The sequence below is a fragment of the Oncorhynchus gorbuscha genome, linkage group LG20, assembly GCF_021184085.1.
Source record: "Oncorhynchus gorbuscha isolate QuinsamMale2020 ecotype Even-year linkage group LG20, OgorEven_v1.0, whole genome shotgun sequence".
NCBI lineage: Eukaryota > Metazoa > Chordata > Actinopteri > Salmoniformes > Salmonidae > Oncorhynchus > Oncorhynchus gorbuscha.
Genome location: NC_060192.1, coordinates 19,030,680 through 19,055,829, shown reverse-complemented (window position 1 = coordinate 19,055,829; position 25,150 = coordinate 19,030,680). Strand labels below are relative to the sequence as shown.

At 44.7% G+C, this 25,150-nt stretch overlaps 1 protein-coding gene across 2 annotated transcripts in view; it reads right to left on the bottom strand.

Moving 5' to 3' along the window:
- Positions 1-25,150, bottom strand: part of LOC124006726 (nucleus accumbens-associated protein 2-like) — a 54,273-nt gene that overhangs the window by 11,420 nt on the left and 17,703 nt on the right. The window contains exon 1 of one of the 2 annotated variants that reach the window (XM_046316842.1): positions 2,352-2,595. The exons of the other annotated variant lie outside the window; for it this stretch is intronic. The gene's annotated coding sequence lies outside the window, so the exon portion shown is untranslated. Of the gene's footprint in view, positions 1-2,351; positions 2,596-25,150 lie in introns of those variants that run through there. 2 annotated transcript variants of the gene reach the window in all.

The following is a 25,150-nucleotide window of genomic DNA, read 5'->3' as shown; positions in this document are numbered from 1 at the left end:
ACATGGGATAACTGCAGAAATATGGTATAAAAACATAAATTAAGGTAATATGCAAAGTAAGTATTCAACATAGTAGGCCTCAATGACCAAAGGAACAGTTAATATAATCAGTGTAATGATATACAGTGGGACAAAAAAGTATTTAGTCAGCCACCAATTGTGCAAGTTCTCCCACTTAAAAAGATGAGAGGCCTGTCATTTTCATCATAGGTAGTACACTTCAACTATGACAGACAAAACGAGAAAAAAAATACCCGAAAATCACATTGTATGATTTTGAATGAATTTATTTGCAAATTATGGTGGAAAATAAGTATTTTGTCAATAACAAAAGTTTATCTCAATACTTTGTTATATACCCTTTGTTGGCAATGACAGAGGTCAAACGTTTTCTGTAAGTCTTCACAAGGTTTTCACACACTGTTGGCCCATTCCTCCATGCAGATCTCCTCTAGAGCAGTGATGTTTTGGGGCTGTTGCTGGGCAACAAGGACTTTCAACTCCCTCCAAAGATTTTCTATGGGGTTGAGATCTGGAGACTGGCTAGGCCACTCCAGGACCTTGAAATGCTTCTTACGAAGCCACTCCTTCGTTGCCCGGGCGGTGTGTTTGTGATCATTGTCATGCTGAAAGACCCAGCCACGTTTCATCTTCAATGCCCTTGCTGATGGTAGGCTTTGTTACTTTGGTCCCAGCTCTCTGCAGGTCATTCACTAGGTCCCCCCCGTGTGGTTCTGGGATTTTTGCTCACAGTTCTTGTGATCATTTTGACACCACGGAGTGAGATCTTGCGTGGAGCCCCAGATCGAGGGAGATTATCAGTGGTCTTGTATGTCTTCCATTTCCTAATAATTGCTCCCACAGTTGATTTCTTCAAACCAAGCTGCTTACCTATTGCAGATTCAGTCTTCCCAGCCTGGTGCAGGTCTACAATTTTGTTTCTGGTGTCCTTTGACAGGTCTTTGGTCTTGGCCATAGTGGAGTTTGGAGTGTGACTGTTTGAGGTAGTGGACAGGTGTCTTTTATACTGATAACAAGTTCAAACAGGTGCCATTAATACAGGTAATGAGTGGAGGACAGAGGAGCCTCTTAAAGAAGAAGTTACAGGTCTGTGAGAGACAGAAATCTTGCTTGTTTGTAGGTGACCAAATACTTATTTTCCACCATAATTTGCAAATAAATTCATAAAAAATCCTACAATGTGATTTTCTGGATTTTTTTTCTCATTTTGTTTGTCATGATGAAAATTACAGGCCTCTCTCATCTTTTTAAGTGGGAGAACTTGCACAATTGGTGGCTGACTAAATACTTTTTTGCCCCACTGTATGAAGTACACATTGACACATTCAGCCCAAAGAGGGAGGTTTAAAAACAATTTTCAGTAGTCACCAAAGTTCCAGAGCATGTAACCAGCTGTTTTTGAGGTTGGATTGGCAAGATCAAGACCCTCCAAACATGCTTAGAGAAGCATTCATACAACAGTCCTAGATTTCTACCAACCATAAGCCTGTCACATGCTTCCCAGTGGAAACAGTTTGCGCACAAATTATGGAAGTGTTTGGACTTTTTGCGTTCGTCAGGTTTCTTTAGGCTGTTCAGGCACACACCTTTTCTTTTAAAGGGAGTATTGGAGGAACAGACGTTTGTGTCGCCTTCTGCTAAGATCAAACCGAACCTACTATGCGGGCGCCTTTAGAGCCTAGAGTGACGGTTAGATGGCCGACATCCTGACCTCAGTAAAAATCCTACAATGTGATTTTCTGGATTTTTTCCCCCTCATTTTGTCTGTCATAGTTGAAGTGTACCTATGATAAAAAATTACAGGCCTCTCTCATCTTTTTAAGTGGGAGAACTTGCACAATTGGTGGCTGACTAAATACTTTTTTGCCTAACTATAATTTGCATGTATTTTTCAACTCAGTAAGCATGCTCCCATCACTTTGACTGTATAAACTAAGCTGTAGCCAGCAAGGAAACACATGTATAATTACTAGAAACACCTAACTTCAGACACACAAAAAATGTGTGACTTTGATAGCTCCCTTTACGATAACACCCAGTTACAGCCAGGCATGCTCCCCAGACATATTTGCATACGTTCCTTCTTTCCATGAACCTTATCTCTGTGTTTTTCTCCACCACACACTCACCAGTTTCATTATTGAGCAACGCTGCAGGAGGGTTTCCAAGAATACAAATGGAAAATTGTCAACCCCTCTCTACCCCCCTCCATAGACACACACACACAGCCCTCTTCTCCTCTCTCTCACACACACACACACACACACACTTGGATGGACGCAAGCACCAAACACAAACACACACACACCTCCATCCCAGACAACTCTGACCTGTACAACCCAGTCCGTAGGAAAGGAGAGTGGACACACCATGGAGCTTCCGCACGCCAGGACCAGAAGAGAAGAAGGGAGGAGAGAGAAAAAAAAGCGCTCTGATTCTCTTCATCTGTCTCAAAGCCTTGCTCTGTCTCACTCAGCGCTCTGAGCTTTTCCCTCTCCCACTGTTTCTCTCTTTTAAAGATTTTCTCCCTCGCTCTCGCTCTCCTTTCACTCGCCCTCACGCTCTTTCTCTCTCTCTTTCTCCCTCTGTCTCTCTCTCTCCTTTCACTCGCCCTCACGCTCTTTCTCTCTCTCTCTTTCTCCCTCTGTCTCTCTCTCTCCTTTCACTCACCCTCACGCTCTTTCTTTCTCTCTCTCTCTTTCTCCCTCTGTCTCTGTCTCTCCCAGGGCTGAATTCAACAAGTGCTGCTGCAGCTGGAGAGAGCGCATCAGTGATGAAGGGAGTGGGAGGCTCTCTGTGTGCAATCAATGCAGCATCTATACGTATGTCGCAGGGAGAGGGAGGGATGGAGCGAGGGAGCGAGATGAAGAGAGAGAGAGAAAAACACAGGCTACAGTTACAGACAGAGACAGAGATGGAGACTGGGCAAGGGAGGGAGGGGGGTGAGACAGAGGGAAAGTCATCTAAGGACAGTACGAGCAAAGAAAGACAATTGCGTTTGGAGCAACTTCAGCTCCTATCTGGATGTAGACAATGGCCAAGAGAGAAAACATAATCAAAGAACTAAGTAAATAAAATTAAAGTTAAATCAGAGAAAAAGGGGAGCAGAGAGAAAAGGAGTTAATTATGCTGTAACACAGTCATATGCTCTGAAATCGTCAATGCAATATCTTATTGAGAATGTGACTCACACAAAAACAGCTCCTACTATTACCACTACTGATTCTGAATGACGGAAAAGATTGAACTTGCTAGCGTTTGTGCAAGTATTACGTTAGATTCGTTTAAAATGCTGTGACTGTCTGTTGGGGGATTTCTAACATGAGCGAGTGAGTTCTCCCAGTGAGATGTCACTGAGTTCACTGTCTTAGTCTGTTCAGGTAGACAATTTCCTCTGTTGTTGTCTGGTTACATTTTTGCACAGGCACTAAGCAGGGCTCCCGGACTGGTGTTTGGGATGGATTAGAGAAGGAAAAAGGACCCCAGACGTCATTGAGTTTGACAGAGGAAAGCCCAGGGAAAGGTTAGACAGCAGCTTACAGTACAGAGAGTGTCTCTGCTAAGGACTGTGAGGGAAGCTGTGAGCATAAAACAACCATGACACACACATGAAGAGAGAGAGAGAGAGAGAGAGAGAGAGAGAGAGAGAGAGAGAGAGAGAGAGAGAGAGAGAGAGAGAGAGAGAGAGAGAGAGAGAGAGAGAGAGAGAGAGAGAGAGAGAGAGAGAGAGAGAGAGAGAGAGAGAGAGAGAGAGAGAGAGAGAGAGAGAGAGAGAGAGAGAGAGAGAGAGAGAGGGGTGTGGGCAACATGAAATGTGTGTTTGTAAAAAGTTGGAGTTTCACTCGTAATTTACTCACTGCGTAGCTATGTAAACAACACCTGCTATGTAAACAACACCAGAATTTTTAACTCCCTCCCTCTCTGGCTCTCTCTCTCTTACCCACTCCCTCTCAGACAAAAACCCAGCCTGCCAGATGTAATGAAAAGATACCAAAACTGGGCAAACTTCTCACTTCACATCACCACAGGGAAAGAAAATGGAGAAGGGAAATCACACAGTCAGTTAGTGTGGTCACACATCAGCAGTCATATTCCTGCCAGAGCAGTGGTGATGTCTGTATAAAAAACTAAAACTCAGACGAGTTCTGTCCCATTTAACACCTGCATACCGTCATTGACACTCTTCCCTCATCCTGTCTATCTGTCTGTCTGGTTGTCCGTCCGTCTGTTCGTCCGTCTGTCTGTCTGTCTGTCTGCACGCTGAAGCCTTAGGATACCTCCCCTCACTCCTGCTTTCTCTTTCCCCCTCCCTCTCTTCACACCACTTTCCCTCTGAGCTGCTGTCTTTCTGCCAATCAATGCACACGGGGCTGCAATGCAGTGAGTCCCGCGTGCGCCACAGCACAGAGAGAAGTGAAGCATGCTGGGTATAGAGTCTACAGACATGCATGTACGTGCCAGCCTGGGCAGAGAGGGGGAGGGGGAGCCAGAAATATGTTGAGTCAGGCAGACGGGACGACACAGCACTGCGCACAGCACATCAGAGAGAGAGAGAGAGAGAGAGAGAGAGAGAGAGAGAGAGAGAGAGGCGATGCCACATGACAAGAATAACAAGATACTTTCATCAGAGAGAGTTAATGCGCTTGTGTGAGAGGGTGTTTGTATGTGTGTGTGTGTGTGTGTGTGTGTGCGCACATCCACTCTTTATGTGTCACTGTGAGTTATGAGTGTGTAGGTGTAGTTTATAGAATGGGACATGACATTTGAATGCTTTTACTGCTCCTTCTAAATTTGTTGGAATGTGTGGTGGAAATTTGAATCAGGGCAGCACTCTGGGGCCTGGTGCCGATTACTTGTAGTAGCAGGCTGGAGTATTTGAATATGTAATACAGGACAAGTACAGATACAATGATAGACAAGGACAGTCACACAAATGTAATACACAACGATACACAAACAATACAACAGCAGAAATGATGTGTGGGTTAGAGTGTGTCTGTGTGTGAGTGTGAGTGTATATGTGTCCCTTCACAGTCCCCGTCATTCCATGAGATGTAATAATCCGTTTTTAAAGGAATTTTACTGTTTGCTTGAGTAATCGGAGACAGAAGGGAGTTCCATGCGATCATTGGTCTGTATAAGACTGTGCGTTCCCGTGAATTTGTTTTGTACTTAGGGAAGAGACCCCTGTTGACATGTCTTGCGGGTTATGTATGGATGTCTTAGCTGAATGTTATTTGATTATGCAGACAATCTGGAATATTCATCACAGTAATACTTCTCATAAAAACTAGGAGAGATGCAGTTAGTTTCCCATCAAGCCTCAACCAGGAAAGACTGGCAGGCATGTTGTTGATGTTAATTCTGTAGGTGCAGTTAACGGCAAGGTGTGCTGCTCTATTTTCAGCCAGCTGCAGCTTTGCTAGGCCTTTTTTTGCTGCACTTGACCATATTACTGGACAATAATCGAGATGGGACAAGACCAGAGCCTGAACAACTAGTACAGTTGTTTTTTGTGTAATAAAAAGGCAGAGCATGTTTTTATAACAAACATACCCCTCCCCATCGTCACAACAACTCTGTCAATATGACTTGACCATGATAATTGACCATCCAATCCAATACCTTTTTATTTATTCCACCTTTATTTAACCAGGTAGGCCAGTTGAGAACAAGTTCTCGTTTACAACTGCGACCTGGACAAGATAAAGCAAAGCAGTGCAGCTGTATTCATCGACCTGGCCAAGGCTACGACTCTGTCAATCACCACATTCTTATCGGCAGGCTCAATAGCCTTGGTTTCTCAAATGACTGCCTCGCCTGGTTCACCAACTACTTCTCAGATAGAGTTCAGTGTGTCAAATCGGCGGGCCTGTTGTTGGGTTCAATTCTCGGGCTGACTCTCTTCTCTGTATACGTCAATGATGTCACTCTTGCTGCTGGTGATTCCACCTCTATGCAGACGACACCATTCTGTATACATCTGGCCCTTCTTTGGACACTGTGTTTACTAACCTCCAGGCGAGCTTCAATGCCATACAACTCTCCTTCCGTAGCCTCCAACTGCTCTTAAATGCAAGTAAAACTAAATACATGCTCTTCAACCGATCGCTACCACACTTGCCCGCCCAGCCAGCATCACTACTCGTTCGGACCTAGAATATGTGGACAACTACAAATACCTAGGTGTCTGGCTAGACTGTAAACTCTCCTTCCAGACTCACATTAAGCATCTCCAATCCAAAATTAATTCTAGAATCTGCTTCCTATTTCGCAACAAAGCATCCTTCACTCACGCTGTCAAACATACCTCCAGCAGGTATATTTCACTGGTCACCCCCAAAGCCAATTCCTACTTTGGCTGCCTTTCCTTCCAGTTCTCTAATGCCAATGACTGGAACAAACTGCAAAAATCACTGAAGCTGGATACTCATATCTCCCGCACTAACTTTAAGGACCAGCTGTCAGAGCAGCTCACAGATCACTGCACCTGTACATAGCTCATCTGTAAATAGCCCATTCAACTACCTCATCCCCATACTGTTAGCTATTTTATTTATTTTGCTCCTTTGCACCCCATTATCTCTACTTGCACATTCATCTTCTGCACATCTATCACTCCAGTGGTTAATTGCTATATTGTAATTATTTCACCACCATGGCCTATTTATTGCCTTATCTCCCTTATCCTACCCCCCTTGACTGTATGTTTGTTCCTTCCATGTGTGTGTTGTGTGTTGTTGTTTGTGACGCACTGCTTTGCTTTATCTTGGCCAGATCGCAGTTGTAAATGAGAACTTGTTCTCAACTAGCCTACCTGGTTAAATAAAGGTGAAATTTAAAAAACGAATAATAAAATATTAAAACCATCACAGAGTTGTTGTGATAAACAAACGTATAGTCAATAACACAATAGAAAAATCTATGTACAGTGTGTGCAGATGAAGTAAGGTTAGGGAGGTAAGGCAATAAATAGGCCATAGAGGTGAAATAATAAACAATGCCACTTCACATAATGTTTACATACCCTACATTACTCATCTCATATGTATATACTGTACTCTATACTGGAGGTCAACCGATTAATCGGAATGGACGATTAATTAGGGGCGATTTCAAGTTTTCATAAACACCTTTATTTAACTAGGAAAGTCAGTTAAGAACACGTTCTTATTTTCAATGACGGCCTAGGAACGGAGGGTTAACTGCCTTTCTCAGGGGCAGAACGACAGATTTTTACCTTGTCAGCTCAGGGATTCAATCTTGCAACCTTACGGTTAACTAGTCCAACGCTCTAACCACCTGCCTCACGAGGAGCCCGCCTGTTACGCAAATGGAGTAAGAAGCCACTGTAAGTTGCTAGCTAGCATTAAACGTATCTTATAAAAAACAATCAATCAATCAACCATAATCACTAATTATAACTACACATGGTTGATGATATTATTAGTTTATCTAGCGTATCCTGCGTTGCATATAATCGATGCGGTGCACATTCGCGAAAAAGGACTGTCGTTGCTCCAACGTGTACCTAACCATAAACATCAATGCATTTCTTAAAATCAATACACAGAAGTATAGATTTTTAAACCTGCATATTTAGCTAAAATGAATCCATGGTTAGCAGGCAATATTAACCAGGTGAAATTGTGTCACTTCTCTTGCGTTCATTGTACGCAGAGTCAGGGCATATGCAACAGTTTGGGCCGCCTGGCTCATTGCGAACTAATTTGCCAGAATTATACGTAATTATGACATAACATTGAAGGTTGTGCAATGTAACAGCAATATTTAGACTTAGGGATGCCATCCGTTAGATAAAAAACGGAACGGTTCCGTATTTCACTGACAGAATAAACATTTTGTTTTCGAAATGACACTTTCCGGATTCGACCATATTAATGACCTAAGGCTCGTATTTCTGTGTGTTATTATGTTATAATTAAGTCTATGATTTGATAGAGCAGTCTGAGCGACGGTAGACACCAGCAGGCTCGTAAGCATTCATTCAAACAGCACTTTCATGCGTTTTGCCAGCAGCTCTTCGCAATGCTTCAAGCATTGTGCTGTTTATGACTTCAAGCCAATCAATTCCTGAGATTAGGCTGGTGTAACCAATGTGAAATGACTTGCTATTTAGCGGGGTGAGCACTAATAGCGTTTCAAACGTCACACGCTCTGAGACTTGGAGTAGTTGTTCACCTTGCTCTGCATGGGTAATGCTGCTTCGAGGGTGGTTGTTGTCGATGTCTTCCTGGTTCGAGCCCAGGTAGCGGCGAGGAGAGGGATGGAAGCTATACTGTTACACTGGCAATACTAAAGTGCCTATAAGAACATCCAATAGTCAAAGGTATATGAAATACAAATCGTATAGAGAGAAATAGTATTCCTATAATAACTACAACCTAAAACTTCTTACCTGGGAATATTGAAGACTCATGTTAAAAGGAACCACTAGCTTTCATATGTTCTCATGTTCTGAGCAAGGAACTTAAACGTTAGCTTTCTTACATGGCACATATTGCACTTTTACTTTCTTCCCCAACATTATTTAAACCAAATTGAACATGTTTCATTATTTATTTGAGGCTAAATTGATTTTATTGATGTATTATATTAAGTTAAAATAAGTGTTCATTCAGTATTGTTGTAATTGTCATTATTACAAATTTTAAAAAATTGAAATCCTCCAATAATCGGTATCGGCGTTGAAAAATCATAATCGGTCGACCTCTACTCTATACCATCTACTGCATTAGCATTAACACTGGAGTGATAGATGTGCAGATGATAATGTGCAAGTAGAGATACTGGGGTGCAAAAGAAAATAAAAAAATAATAGTATGGGGATGAGGTAGTTGGGAATGCTATTTACAGATAGGCTGTGTACAGGTACAGTGATCGGTAAGCTTCCCTGACAGCTGATGCTTAAAGTTAGAGAGGGAGATATAATAATATAATAATTAATAATATAATAATATAATTTTTGCAATTCGTTCCAGTCATTGGCAGCAGAGAACTGGAAGGAAAGGCAGCCAAAGGAGGTGTTGGCTTTGGGGATGACAAGTGAGATATACCTGCTGGAGCACGTGCTACGCGTGGGTGTTGCTATGGTGACCAGAGAGCTGAGATGAGGCTGGGCTTTACCAAGCAAAGACTTATAGATGATTTGGAGCCAGTGGGTTTGGCGACGAGGGCCAGCCAACGAGAGCATACAGGTCGCAGTGGTGGGTAGTATATGGGGCTTTGGTGACAAAACGGATGGCACTGTGATAGACTACATCGAATTTGCTGAGTAGAGTGTAGAGATACCTCGGAGTTTAGCTTCCTCAACTTGCTCAATGGTTAACCCTTCATGCACAACGCCAGTTGAGATTTAGGTCGTAGAGAATGTTTTGAGCCAAATGCATGCTTTTAGTTTTAGATGTACAGTATTTAAGACCAGTTTATTACTAATCACCCATTCTGATACTGACTATAACTCCTTACTTAGAATTTCAGTGAGCTCACTGGCTTTGGGTGCTGACATGTAGAGTGTGGAATCATCTGCATACATAGTCATTCTAGCTTTGTGTAAAGACCAGTGGCAAATCATGTAAAAATAGGGAAGAGTAATGGCCCAAGGTAACTGCCCTGTAGGACACTGCACTGTACACATCTGATGTTGCAGTAGCTTCCATTGAAGAAAACTCTCTGGGTTCTTTTGGATAAATAACTTTCCAACTATGTGCTGGCAGGTGATGTAAAGCCATAGCAAGTGGGTTTCTTCAATAACATCAAAGGCTGCACTGAAATCTAACAAAACAGTTCCACCTATCTTATTATCCAGTTATTTTAACCAATCATCTGTCATCTGAGTCAGTGCAGTACAAGTTGAGTGCCATTCTTTATATGCATGCTGAAAGCTAGCTAAAGTTAACTGAAAAATAGCATTGTATTTGGACAGAGATAGGCATAGTATGGAGAAAAAAATAAGTAAAATACAAACATTGTTTCGCTAATTGAGTCCAATAATCAGGCACTTGTGAGTTTCAGTTGGTGTATGTGTGTGTTGGACTGAAGCTACTGACCCGGAAGTTTGTCTTTCTCTCTCACCCAGGCTTTTGAAGGCCGAGCGGAAATGGAGGAAAACTCGCCTCCCTGCGGACCTGGCATCCTTTCACTCCCTCCTCTCTACATTTTCCTCCTCTGTCTCTGCTGCTAAAGCCACTTTCTACCACTCTAAATTCCAAGCATCTGCCTCTAACCCTAGGAAGCTCTTTGCCACATTCTCCTCCCTCCTGTATCCTCCTCCCCTCCCCCCCCCCCTCCTCCCTCTCTGCAGATGACTTCGTCAACCATTTTGAAAAGAAGATCGACGACATCCGATCCTCGTTTGCTAAGTCAAACAACACCGCTGGTTCTGCTCACACTGCCCTACCCTGTGCTCTGACCTCTTTCTCCCCTCTCTCTCCAGATGAAATCTCGCGTCTTGTGACGGCCGGCCGCCCAACAACCTGCCCGCTCGACCCTATCCCCTCCTCTCTTCTCCAGACCATTTCCGGAGACCTTCTCCCTTACCTCACCTCGCTCATCAACTTATCCCTGACCGCTGGCTACGTCCCTTCCGTCTTCAAGAGAGCGAGAGTTGCACCCCTTCTGAAAAAACCTACACTCGATCCCTCCGATGTCAACAACTACAGACCAGTATCCCTTCTTTCTTTTCTCTCCAAAACTCTTGAACGTGCCGTCCTTGGTCAGCTCTCCCGCTATCTCTCTCAGAATGACCTTCTTGATCCAAATCAGTCAGGTTTCAAGACTAGTCATTCAACTGAGACTGCTCTTCTCTGTATCACGGAGGCGCTCCGCACCGCTAAAGCTAACTCTCTCTCCTCTGCTCTCATCCTTCTAGACCTATCGGCTGCCTTCGATACTGTGAACCATCAGATCCTCCTCTCCACCCTCTCCGAGTTGGGCATCTCCGGCGCGGCCCACGCTTGGATTGCGTCCTACCTGACAGGTCGCTCCTACCAGGTGGCGTGGCGAGAATCTGTCTCCTCACCACGCGCTCTCACCACTGGTGTCCCCCAGGGCTCTGTTCTAGGCCCTCTCCTATTCTCGCTATACACCAAGTCACTTGGCTCTGTCATAACCTCACATGGTCTCTCCTATCATTGCTATGCAGACGACACACAATTAATCTTCTCCTTTCCCCCTTCTGATGACCAGGTGGCGAATCGCATCTCTGCATGTCTGGCAGACATATCAGTGTGGATGACGGATCACCACCTCAAGCTGAACTTCGGCAAGACGGAGCTGCTCTTCCTCCCGGGGAAGGACTGCCCGTTCCATGATCTCGCCATCACGGTTGACAACTCCATTGTGTCCTCCTCCCAGAGCGCTAAGAACCTTGGCGTGATCCTGGACAACAAACTGTCGTTCTCAACTAATATCAAGGCGGTGGCCCGTTCCTGTAGGTTCATGCTCTACAACATCCGCAGAGTACGACCCTGCCTCACACAGGAAGCGGCGCAGGTCCTAATCCAGGCACTTGTCATCTCCCGTCTGGATTACTGCAACTCGCTGTTGGCTGGGCTCCCTGCCTGTGCCATTAAACCCCTACAACTCATCCAGAACGCCGCAGCCCGTCTAGTGTTCAACCTTCCCAAGTTCTCTCACGTCACCCCGCTCCTCCGCTCTCTCCACTGGCTTCCAGTTGAAGCTCGCATCCGCTACAAGACCATGGTGCTTGCCTACGGAGCTGTGAGGGGAACGGCACCTCAGTACCTCCAGGCTCTGATCAGGCCCTACACCCAAATAAGGGCACTGCGTTCATCCACCTCTGGCCTGCTCGCCTCCCTACCACTGAGGAAGTACAGTTCCCGCTCAGCTCAGTCAAAACTGTTCGCTGCTCTGGCTCCCCAATGGTGGAACAAACTCCCTCACGACGCCAGGACAGCGGAGTCAATCACCACCTTCCGGAGACACCTGAAACCCCACCTCTTTAAGGAATACCTAGGATAGGATAAAGTAATCCTTCTCACCCCCCCCTTAAAATATTTAGATGCACTATTGTAAAGTGGTTGTTCCACTGGATGTCATAAGGTGAATGCACCAATTTGTAAGTCGCTCTGGATAAGAGCGTCTGCTAAATGACTTAAATGTAAATGTAAATGTTTTGGGAGGGAGGGTGGACAATGAGCTTGTCGTAGCAGATTTATGTCCCAGATTTATGTCCCCATGTACCCCGTTGCATTTTGGTCCAATGACTCTTCTTCTTCTGACGAAAGCCATTACAGAACCACCCACCACCAAAGGACCAAGCAGCGTGGTAAGGAAGAGCAGCGCTATCTGGAGAAATGGACATGGGAGGAGATACTGAAAGGCAAGGGACCCTGGGCACAGGCTGGGGAGTATCGCCGTCCGCAAGAGGAACTGGAGGCAGCTAAGGCTGAGCGGCAACACTACGAGGAGTTAGCACGGCAGCGCAACAGGCATGAGAGGTAGCCCCCAAATTCTTCTTGGGGGGTGGCACACGGTGAGATTGGCGGAGTCAGGCGAGAGACCTGAGCCAACTCCCCGTGCTTACCAGAAGCAGCGTGGTACTGGTCAGACACCGTGTTATGCGATGAAGCGCACGGTGTCGCCAGTGCGTGCTCATAGCCCGGAGGGCTATATGCCAGCCCCCCGCAAGTGCCATGCGAGAGTGGGCATCCAGCCAGGGCGGATTGTGCCAGCTCAGCGCGTTTGGTCTCCGGGGGCGCCGTTTCGTCCAGGGTATCCTACGCCGGCTCTGTGTACTGTGTCTTTGGGGCATTGGGAGGGTGCAGTTCGCCCTATGCCTGCACTCCCCCCTTGTATGGGCGAATGTGGGCATTGAGCCTAAGGGAGAGGTGCGAGTGGTATGCACCAGATCTCCAGTGCTCCCCCACAGCCCGGTTCGACCTGTGCCTGCACTCTGGAGGGTCCGGCCTAAAGTGGTCATTCAGCCTGGAGGAGTGGTGCCAAGGCTGCGCACCAGAACTCCAGTGCTCCCCCACAGCCCAGTCCATCCAGTGCCTCCTCCACGCACCAGGCCTCCTGTAGGTCTCCCCAGCCTGGTGGGCCCTGTGGCCCGATACAGCCGTCTTTAGCGCAGGTTTTTTTCCTGTTGCTGTAACAATTGCTTGTAGACATATTTTGTTGATTTAAAATATATTTCTTTATTTTATTTTACTAGGCAAGATCAGTTAAGAACAAATTCTTATTTTCAATGACGGCCTAGGAACAGTGGGTTAATTGCCTGTTCAGGGGCAGAATGACAGATTTGTACCTTGTCAGCTTGGGGTTTGAACTTGCAACCTTCGGGTTACTAATCCAACGCTCTAACCACTAGGCTACCCTGCCGATAGGGAAACACTGTACTCTCCATTACTCCAACATTCTTTAACTTTGGACGGCACGATGGTAGCAACGTTGGCTTACGCTGGAACTCCACACAATTTCTGCCAGCAACGTCCCAGCAAGAAATGAAAACGTGCAGTGTATTCGAGTTTCAAAAATGGTATAAAGTTTGTAATTTCCACTATGAAATTTCAGGCTTGATTTGCCCTCACAAAAAATGTATCAACCCCTACAAAAATGTCCATTAATTATAATCCACATAATAATTAAACATTTCTGTTGCTGCAGGATTATTTTCCTGCTGTAGCAAACTGGCTCTACATAGCAAAATTAGCAAAATTAAGACTCTACATATGTAGGCTTAACACAATATATGTTTTAATGCATATAGTGCAGCAGCACCTTTCAATGTTTATAATGTGTGTTATTCTATATCCCTTCGAGGATAGATACAAGTCAATTCAAATTCTATACAATGTTAAACAGAGGCAAACATAGACTAACAGCTTTCCAGCACAGTCTAGTTAGTCACTGCTATAATAGTGAAGCTATACATTCTCAATATGTGTCACACCCTGATCAGTTTCACCTGTCTTTGGGATTGTCTCCACCCCCCTCCAGATGTAGCTCATCTTCCCCATTATCCCCTGTGTATTTATACCTGTGTTATCTGTTTGTCTGTTGCCAGTTCGTCTTGTTTTGTCAAGTCAACCAGCGTTTTTTGCATCAGCGCCTGCTTTTCCCCAGTTTCTCTTTTCTCGTCCTCCTGGTTTTGACCCTTGCCTGTCCTGACCCTAAGCCCGCCCGCTTGACCACTCTGCTTGCCCCTGACCCTCTGCCTGCCCGCCGTCCTGTACTTTTACCCCGCCTCTGGATTACCGACCTCTGCCTGACCTGACCCTGACCCTGCCTGCCGTCCTGTACCTTTGCCCCTGTTGCTGTAATAAACATTGTTACTTTGACACGGTCTGCATCTGGGTCTTATCTTTATCCTGATAATATGAACAATCCCTCTCTATAAATATTCAGATACTGCAGTTGTTCTCATGTCTAAAGTTTAACAGACAACAGATTCCATCTACATTGTTGAGACGGTCGGCACCATGGCAACAGTTCTACCAATCGGGAGAGAGCCTCATCTCTCAGTCTGAGAGGAGCATTATGGTATGCATTGAGAGAAGTGTGAGAGAGAGACAGAGATAGAGAGTGAAAGAGAAAGATAGAAAGGAGGAACAAAGGAGAGGTGTCTGAGTGCTTATAGCTGCCTACAATACAACGTCAGGCTTTACTTGACTACTCCCCAGGGAGAAGTTGTCTGTGCAAAGTCAATGTCAGATCATTTATTTTTGTCATTGGAATCGTTTTGTGAACTACGGCTTGTGTAATATGCATACAGGGATTTGTTTGTTGTTGGTATGAATATTGTTTAGTTTGTTTTGTTCAAGGCTTTCTTAGCTCTCGTTATCATCACAATGGCTACATATACAACACGACGTACAGTGTAAACGTACAGAGCATAACACATTTATCATATTCATACAACACAACATCCATATATTCCCTAACTAGTCTGGTGCATAGCCTTATAGTTATTGTAGTAACTAACTACTATTTCTCTCAGCCATTACACTCACATCTCAACCACCCTCCACTTGAGTCTCTCAACACAGGTTTCTGACAGTGTACTCCTAGGGAGTAAAATCAGTAGAGGGACTGCCAGTGAGTGCGCTAATGGACTCCAAGTGGGCGTAGGAGCTAAACAAACAAACATTCACAGCAGCCCCACTGACAATGAATACGGCATGAGAGAGAGGGGATGGGGGATGACAAAGGGAGAGAGAGAAAGAGAGAGGGGGTGGAACAGGGGAGACAGCGAGAGGTAGGTAAAAAGGGGGACAGAGTGACAGAGGCAGAGACATAAAAAGAGAAACAGACAGAGAAAATGACCTAGGTGAAGAGAGAGATAGCACAAAAAATGCCATTAGAGTGCTTGAAGAAGACAGCAGTAGAGAACTCAGTATTACATTAGAGAATTGTGCAGGTTATTCCCTTCCATCCAGGGAAACCCAAACCCGAGGTGTGTGTGTGTGTGTGTGTGTGTGTGTGTGTGTGTGTGTGTGTGTGTGTGTGTGTGTGTGTGTGTGTGTGTGTGTGTGTGTGTGTGTGTGTGTGTGTGTGTGTGTGTGTGTGTGTGTGTGTGTGTGTGCTAACATGAGCGTGTGTATCAAGGGCAGCATAATTCCCATGTGATCTAATAACAGCTACAGTAAGACAACAGTCATTGTCACAGAGTCTATATTATAGACCAGGGGTGCTCAACTATTACCCTATGAGGCCTGCTGGTTTTCTGATCGACTTGATAGTTAATTGCACACACATGGTGTCCCATGTTTAAATCAGTCCCTGATTAGAGGGGAACAATGAAAAAATGCAGTGGAACTGGCTTCAAGGTCCAAAGTTGACTTTGAGGGTCATAGACCTTGTGCGAATCAGGTGCTAGAATAAACTCACAAATACACTGCATGACCAAAAGTATAACAGCCTCCACTCTTGTGGGACGTCTTTCCACTAGATGTTGGAACATTGCTGTGGGGACTTGCTTCCATTCAGCTACAAGAGCATTAGTGAGGTCTGGCACTGATGTTGGGCGATTACGCCTGGTTCGCAGTCTGCGTTCCAATTTATCCCAAAGGTGTTTGATGGGGTTGAGGCCAGGGCTCTGTGCAGGCCAGTCAAGTTCTTCCACACCGATCTCAACAAACCATTTCTGTATGGACCTCGCTTTGTGCACAGGGGAATTGTCATGAATAAACAGGAAAGGGCCTTCCCCAAACTGTTGACACAAAGTTGGAAGCACAGAATCGTCTAGAGTATCTATGTTGTAGCGTTAAGATTTCCCTTCACTGGAACTAAGAGGCCTAATCCAAATCAACTGCCCCAGACCATTATTTCTCCTCCACAAAAACTTTACATTTGGCACTATGCATTCTGTGAGCTTGTGTGGCCTACCACTTCGCAGCTGAGCCGTTGTTGCTTCTAGACGTTTCCACAGGGCGGACATTTGACTAACTGACTTGTTGGAAAGGTGGCATCCTATGACGGTGCCAGTGTGTGTCTATTGAGATTGCATGGCTGTGTGCTTGATTTTATACACCAGTCAGCAATGGGAGTGGCGAAAATAGCCAAATTCACTCATTTGAAAGGTGTCCACATACTTTTGATGACGTAGTGTATGTATATTTTTCCATGGTCAAATATATAAGGCATTCAAGGGGAGACCGTCAAAAGATTCCTTTAGCAATATGATCTTTATAAGATCTATATTAATACATCATCAAAGAAGGCTTATGTATTATTAGTGATTGTAAAACTGCAGGAACAATATAATCTAGTGTGATGAAAAATGTTATTGTGTGAAGAGAGCCTTGAAAATGTTCATCTTGTTTTTTGTGTCATAAATAATCCTTGGTTCCTGCCTGTGCTTGGTAAAGATATGAGAGGGGGCGACATGACCCCCTCCTTAGGACCATCTGGCAGAACGCCCAGAATATGTTCTATAAGTTAATATAGGAGACGGTGCCAGACACATGCAGGAACTAACCCTATGAACCATGCCCATGTAACTTGGCTGTGTAAGCAGTATATAAGAGATCTAACAGGCCTGCCCCAAAGGAGCTCACTTCAGACCAGGTACTTTATGCATCTAAGTTTGACTGTGCCCTCTCCAGCTTGCTGTTAATAAACAATGATTCATTTAAGATTGACTTCGAGAGTCCCTGTGTAGAATTTCCACGACACTAGCATCAATATCCTCTAATAGCAATCTAGCCAGGGACACAAGCGTTTGCTGTTCTAATCAGCAAACCTGCTGATGAGGAGGTCCTGTGACTATATTTTCAACAAGCAACTATCAGGAAATAACACTGATGAAATGTTTTCACACTTTGACAGTGTTTGTTTCATCAGCTGTTGTACGATATGATACAAAACACAAGGAAAATCATTTTGACTGCACTGGGCCTTTAAGGACAGTGGGGTCAACACTACAGACTCGGGCCTGCAGAATGTTTGCTGTCTCATACAGGGATGTAGTTTCCACTCGGTCTGAGGTAATGGGAGGTGTGTGTGTGTGTGTGTGTGTGTGTGTGTGTGTGTGTGTGTGTGCGTGCGTGCGTGCGTGCGTGCGTGCGTGCGTGTGTGTGTGTGTGTGAGAGAGGTGGCGAGAAAGTGTAGCATGTATGCATGTGTGATATAGTAAGTTGGTGTGAGTTTGAAAGAGAGAGCGAGAGAGAATGTAGGCGTGTGCCTGAGTGTGTTCTTGTTTGTGTACAGTATGACACAGAGAGAGAGGAACGAGTGTAGGCGTGTGTGCGTGTGTGTGTGTGTGTGTGTGTGTGTGTGTGTGTGTGTGTGTGTGTGTGTGTGTGTGTGTGTGTGTGTGTGTGTGTGTGTGTGTGTGTGTGTGTGTGTGTGTGTGTGTGTGTGTGTGTGTGTGTGTGTGTGGGACAGAATTGGGTACATCCTCTGCAAGGTAAGAGGACTCTATAACTCAATCTACAAAAAAAACTCTGCTCCAGTGCCATTGAGTCACCTGTTTTTAAGGACGGAACGCCCTGATTCTATATGAGTCAGCAGAAGAGAGGGGGAGAGAGAAAGGGAGAGAGAAATGAGATGATAAAAACACAGAGATACATGGTATATGAAGGGAAAGTGAGTGAGAGAGAGAGAGAGAGAGAGATAGAGAAAAGAGGGAAAAAGAGAGAAAAAGAGAGGGAAGAGGCACATAGTGATGAATGAGAAAGACGCAAACTGTAGCAGGCTATATGCAGTCTCGAAATTGAAAAGTGATTGAGTGAGAGGTGCCAAAAAGAGAGAGAGAGAGTGAAAGACAGAAAACATGCTAGTCAGGTCAGCAGAGCACATACATAACCTCCATTCTCAGCTGAGTGAATTACTGTACGTCATGTGATGCACGTCTGACATTAGAGTGGGGCAACATGGCTGCTGATGCGCAAAGTGAAAGGAGGACACATCATTCAGCATCACCGGTCACTGTCGGCACACCAAAACATACACAACACCCTCAGTATACTTCTGCACAGAGAATTGGTTGCAGATAAACTACTGTAAATCTGCAGGAAATATTGAATTCCATATCCAGCTCTATTATATAACCTACAGATTTTCCATGATAAGGACTTGGCAAACTTCTGCTGTACTTTGCTGTGGGTCCATGCCTCTAAAAATATACTGAACATAAATATAAACACATCATGTAAAGTGTTGGTCCCTTGTTTCATGAGCAGAAATAAAATATCCCAGAAATGTTCCATACACACAACAATCGTATTTCTCTTATTTCTCTCAGACTTCCACAAATTTGTTTACATCCTTGTAAGTGAGCATTTCTTCTTTGCCAAGATAATCCATCCATCTGACAGGTGTGTCATATCAAGAAGCTGATTAAACAGCATGATCATTACAAAGTTGCACCTTGTGCTGGGGACAAAAGACCACTCTAAAATGTGCAGTTTTGTCACATAACACAATGCTACAGATGTCTCAAGTTTTGAGGGAGCATGCAATTGGCATGCTGACTACAGGAATGTCCACCAGAGCTGTTGTCAGAGAATGTAATGTTCATTTCTCTACCATAAGCCGCCTCTAACGTTGTTTTAAAGAATTTGGCAGTACATCCAACCGGCCTCACAAACGTAGACCACGTGTACCACGCCAGACCATGACCTCCACATCCAGCTTCTTTACCTGAGTGATCATCTGAGACCAGCCACCCAGACAGCTGATGAAACTGAGTAGTATTTTTCTGAAATAATGCTCTTTTGTAGGGAAAAACTCATCCTGATTGGCTGGGCCTGGCTCTCCAGTGGGTGGGCCTACGCCCTGTCAGGCCCACCCATGGCTGTGCCCCTGCTCAGTCATGTTAAATCTATAGATTAGGGCCTAAGTAATTTATTTCAATTGACTGATATCCTTATGTGAAGTGTAACTCAGTAAAGTCAATGAAATTGTTGCATGTTGCGTTTAAATTTTGGTTCAGTGTAATTTTATTGTTTCCACTTGCTTTCCACAGACACAGCTAGACACGCAGGTATGGCACTTTCCACAAACACACAGCTAGACACGCAGGTATGGCACTTTCCACAAACACACAGCTAGACACTCAGGTATGGCACTTTCCACAAACACACAGCTAGACACGCAGTTATGGCGCTTTCCACAAACACACAGCTAGACACTCAGGTATGGCACTTTCCACAAACACACAGCTAGACACACAGGTATGGCGCTTTCCACAAACACACAGCTAGACACGCAGTTATGGCGCTTTCCATAAACACACAGCTAGGCACGCAGGCAATAATGCACGCACGCACACACACACACACACACACACACAGACAGAATCTCACGTTAGTGGTTTACCAGACTTGGCTAGGTATTATAGCAGTTACACCCCCCCACACTCCACATACACGTGAACTCAAATAACATGTCAACTTAAATAATTACTGGAAGCCCCTGAGCAGTCCTCTCAAAGGAGGTGTCTTTTCCTATAGACCTAGTAATAAACCGCATAGACAAAGCCTTTATATATTATATTTACATGTGATTGACCTTCAGTGAGTTTACTTAAAAGAGGGAGAGTCGTGGGTCTCCACATAATCTCGGTTAACCCAGAACTATCATCTCTCATCCTTTGTCAGATACTTGATGTTTACGTAAACATCGAGCATCTGACCAAATTATACAACATCTTTGTTCTGGGTTAACCGAGATTACATGGAGACCTGTCCATCCATGAGAGATTAGTCTCCATGCATGATAGGATTCATAATAAGGGAATTGATTGTCTCTTTAAATGTGTATTGCTGTAATCACTAAAATACTATGTACTATGTCAAATCAAATCAAATTGTATTGGTCACAAACACAGAGTTAGCAGATGTTAATGTTGAGTGTAGTGAAATGCCTGTGCCTCTAGTTCCGACAGTGCAGTAATATCAAACAAGTAATCTAACAAATTCACGATGACTACCTTATACACACAAATGTAAAGGGATGGAAAAATAATATGTACATATAAATCTATGGATGGCCGTGCGGCATAGGCAAGATGCAGTAGATGGTACAGAATACAGTATATAAACTCAGCAAAAAAAGTAACGTCACTTTTTCAAGACACTGTCTTTCAAAGATTATTCGTAAAAATCTAAATAACTTCACAGATCTTCATTGTAATGGGTTTAAACACTGTTTCCCATGCCTGGTCAATGAACCTTAAACAATTAATGAACATGCACCTGTGGAACAGTCGTTAAGACACTAACAGCTTACAGACGGAAGGCAATTAAGGTCACAGTTATGAAAACAGGACACTAAACCGGCCTTTCTACTGACTCTGAAAAATGCCAAAAGAAAGATGCCCAGGGTCCCTGCTCATCTGCGTGAACATGCCTTAGGCATGCTGCAAGGAGGCATGAGGACTGTAGATGTGGCCAGGGAAACAAATTGCAATGTCCGTACTGTGAGACGCCTAAGACAGTGCTACAGGGAGACAGGATGGACAACTGATCGTCCTCGCAGTGGCAGACCACGTGTAACAACACCTGCACAGGATTGGTACATCCGAACATCACACCTGTAGGACAGGTGCAGGACGGCAACAACAACTGCCCGAGTTACACCAGGAACACACAATCAATCCATCAGTGCTCAGACTGTCTGCAATAGGCTGAAAGAGGCTGGACTGAGGGCTTGTAGGCCTATTGTAAAGGCAGGTCCACACCAGACATCACCAGCAACAACGTCGCCTATGGGCACAAAGCCACTGTCCCTGGACCAGACAGGACTGGCAAAAAGTGCTCTTTACTGACAAGTCGCGGTTTTGTCTCACCAGGGGTGATGGTCGGATTCGCGTTTATTGTCGAAGGATTGAGCGTTACACTGAGGCCTGTACTCTGGAGCGGGATCGATTTGGAGGTGGAGGGTCCGTCATGGTCTGGGGCGGTGTGTCACAGCATTATCGGACTGAGCTTGTTATCATTGCAGGCAATCTCAAAGCTGTGCATTACAGGGAAGACATCCTCCTCCCTCATGTGGTACCCTTCCTGCAGGCTCATTCTGACATGGCCCTCCAGCATGACAATGCCACCAGCCATACTGCTCGTGTGTGATTTCCTCAAAGACAGGAATGTCAGTGTTCTGCCATGGCCAGCGAAGAGCTTGGATCTCAATCCCAGTGAGCATGTCTGGGACTTGTTGGATCGGAGGGCTAGGGCCATTCCCCCAGAAATGTCCGGGAACTTGCAGGTGTCTTGGTAGAAGAGTGGGGTAACATCTCACCGCAAAAACGGGCAAATCTGGTGCAGTGCATGAGGAGGAGATACACTGCAGTACTTAATGCAGCTGGTGGCCACACCAGATACTGACTGTTACTTTTGATTTTGAACCCCCCCCCCCCCTTTGTTCAGGGACACATTATTCCATTTATGTTAGTCACATGTCTGTGGAGCTTGTTCAGTGTATGTCTCAGTTGTTGAATCTTGTTATGTTCATACAAATATTTACACATGTCAAGTTTGCTGAAAATAAACGCAGTTGGCAGTGAGAGGAAGTTTTTTTTTGCTGAGTATACATATGAGAAGAGAAATGTTGTAACAGATCTCGTCCTCCTCTTCTGAGGTTGAGTAGCGAGAAGGATCGGAGGACCAATGCGCAGCTTGGTAAGTGTTCATGATGTAATCTTTAATAGATAAAAATGAACACTGAAATACAAAACAATAAAGTGAACGAACGAAAACCGAAACAGTCCTGTCTGGCGACACACACAAAGACAGAAAATAAACACCCACCACTCAAAAGTGAAACCAGGCTACCTAAGTATGATTCTCAATCAGGGACAACGATTGACAGCTGCCTCTGATTGAGAACCATACTAGGCCGAACACAGAAATCCCAAATGAGAGAAAAACGAACATAGACAACCCACCCAACTCACGCCCTGACCATACTAAAACAAAGATAGTTCTGTTATTATAAGGTCAGAACGTGACAAATGTAGGATATGTATACATTATTAAAGAGGCTTTATTTAAAGTGACAGTGATAACTTTATTAAATCCATGTTAGTACAATGATATAGTAAGAATTATACTACTTCTTTGACTTAATGTAAAGTGTTACCACGCCTTTCATTGATATATCTATAGCACATTTCCCACCCTACTGACTACACACAGTTAACAGTCAAGACACCATTTATTTGATTTTACCTTCATTTAACCAGGTAGGCTAGTTGAGAACAAGTTCTCATTTACAACTGCGGTCTGACCAAGTTAAAGCAAAGCAGTGCGACAAAAACAACAGCACAGAGTTACACATGGGATAAACAAACTTACAGACAATAATACAATAGAAAAAGTCTATATAAAGTGTGTGCAAATGGGGTAGGATAAGGGAGGTAATAATAATAATAATAGAATAATATGGGGATGAGGTAGTTGGGTGTGCTATTTACAGATTGGCTGTGTACAGGTACAGTGATCGGTAAGCTGCTCTGACAGCTTACGCTTAAAGTTAGTGAGGGAGATATACGACTCCAGCTTCAGAGATTTTTTGCAATTCGGACCAGTCATTAGCAGCAGAGAACTGGAAGGAAAGGCGGCCAAAATAAGTGTTGGCTTTGGGGAAGACCAGTGCAATATACCTGCTGCAACGCATGCTAAGTGTGGGTCTCGCCATGGTGACCAGTGAGCTGAGATAAGGCGGGGCTTTACCAAGCAAAGACTTATTGATGACCTAGAGCCGGTGGGTTTGGCGATGGGTATGTCGTGAGGACCAGCCAACGAGAGCATACAGGTCACAGTGGTGGGTAGTATATGGGGCTTTGGTGATACAACGGATGGCACTGTGATAGACTACATCCAGTTTGCTGAGTAGAGTGTTGGGGGCTATTTTGTAAATGACATCGCCAAAGTCAAGGATCGGTAGAATAGTCCGTTTTACAAGGGTATGTTTAGCGGCATGATGAAGGATGCTTTGTTGCGAAATATGGTAGCCGATGCTAGATTTAATTTTGAATTGGAGATGCTTAATGTGAGTCTGGACGGAGAGTTTCCAGTCTAACCAGACACCTAGGTATTTGTAGTTGTCCACATATTCTTGATCCGAACCGTCCAGAGAAGTGACGCTAGTATGGTGGGAGGGTGCGGGCAGCAATCAGTTGAAGAGCATGCACTTAGTTTTACTAACATTTAAAATCAGTTGGAGGCCACGGAAGGAGTGCTGTATGGCGTTGAAGCTCGTTTGGAGGTTTGTTAGCACAGTGTCCAAAGAAGGGCCAGATGTATACAGAATGGTGTCGTATGCATGGAGTAGGATCAGAGAATCACCAGCAGCAAGAGCGACATCAATGATATATACAGAGAAGAGAGTCGGCCCGAGAATTGAACCCTGTGGCACCCCCATAGAGACTGCCAGAGGTCCGGACAACAGGCCCTCCGATTTGACACACTGAACTCTATCTGAGAAGTAGCTGGTGAACCAGGTAAGGCAGTCATTTGAGAAGCCAATGTTATTGAGTCTGCCGATTTCGATAGAGTCGAAAGCCTTGGTCAGGTCAATGAAGACGGCTGCACAGTACTGTCTTTTATCGATGGCAGTTATGATATCATTTAGGACCTTGAGCGTGGCTGAGGTGCACCCATGACCAGCTCGGAAATCAGATTGCATAGTGGAGAAGGTACGGTGGGATTCGAAATGGTCGGTGATCTTTTTATTAACTTGGTTTTCTAATATTTTATAAGGGCAGGGAAGGATGGATATAGGTCTATAACAGTTTTGGTCTAGAGTGTCTCCCCATTTGAAGAGGGGGATGACCGCGGACGATACGAAAGAGAGGTTGAATAGGCTAGTAATAGGGGTTGCAACAATTTTGGCAAATCATTTTAGAAAGAGAGGTTCCAGATTGTCTAGCCCAGCTGATTTGTACAGGTCCAGATTTTGCAGCTCTTTCAAAACATCAGCTGTCTGCATTTGGGTGAAGGAGAAGTGGGGGGAGTAAGATTCGGCAGGGGGTGCTGAGATGTTGGCAGGGGTAGGGGTAGGAGTAGCCAGGTGGAAAGCATGGCCAGTCGTGGAAAAATGCTTATTGAAATGATCGATTATCGTAGATCTATCGGTGATGACAGTATTTCCTATCCTCAGTGCAGTGGGCAGCTGGGAGGAGGTGCTCTTATTCTCCATGGACTTTACAGTGTCCCAAAACTTTTGGGAATTAGTGCTACAGGAAGCAAATTTCTGTTTGAAGAAGCTAGCCTTTGCTTTCCTAACTGACTGAGTATATTGGTTCCTGACTTCCCTGAAAAGTTGCATATCGCAGGGGCTATTCGATGCTAATGCAGAATGCCACAGGATGTTTTTGTGCTGGTCAAGTGCAGTCATGTCTGGGGTGAACCAAGGGCTGTATCTGTTCTTAGTTCGATTTTTTTTAATGGGGCATGCTTATTTGAGATGGAGAGGAAAGCACTTTTGAAGAGAAACCAGGCATCCTCTACTGACAGGATGAGGTCAGTACACAGGCAATGAGGCAGTGATCGCTGAGATCCTGGTTGAAGACAGCAGAGGTGTATGTAAAGGGCAAGTTGGTCAGGATGATATCTAAGAGGGTGCCCATGGTTACGGATTTAGGGTTGTAGCTGGTAGGTTCCTTGATAATTTGTGGCTAGAGTAACATGTACTCCATAGA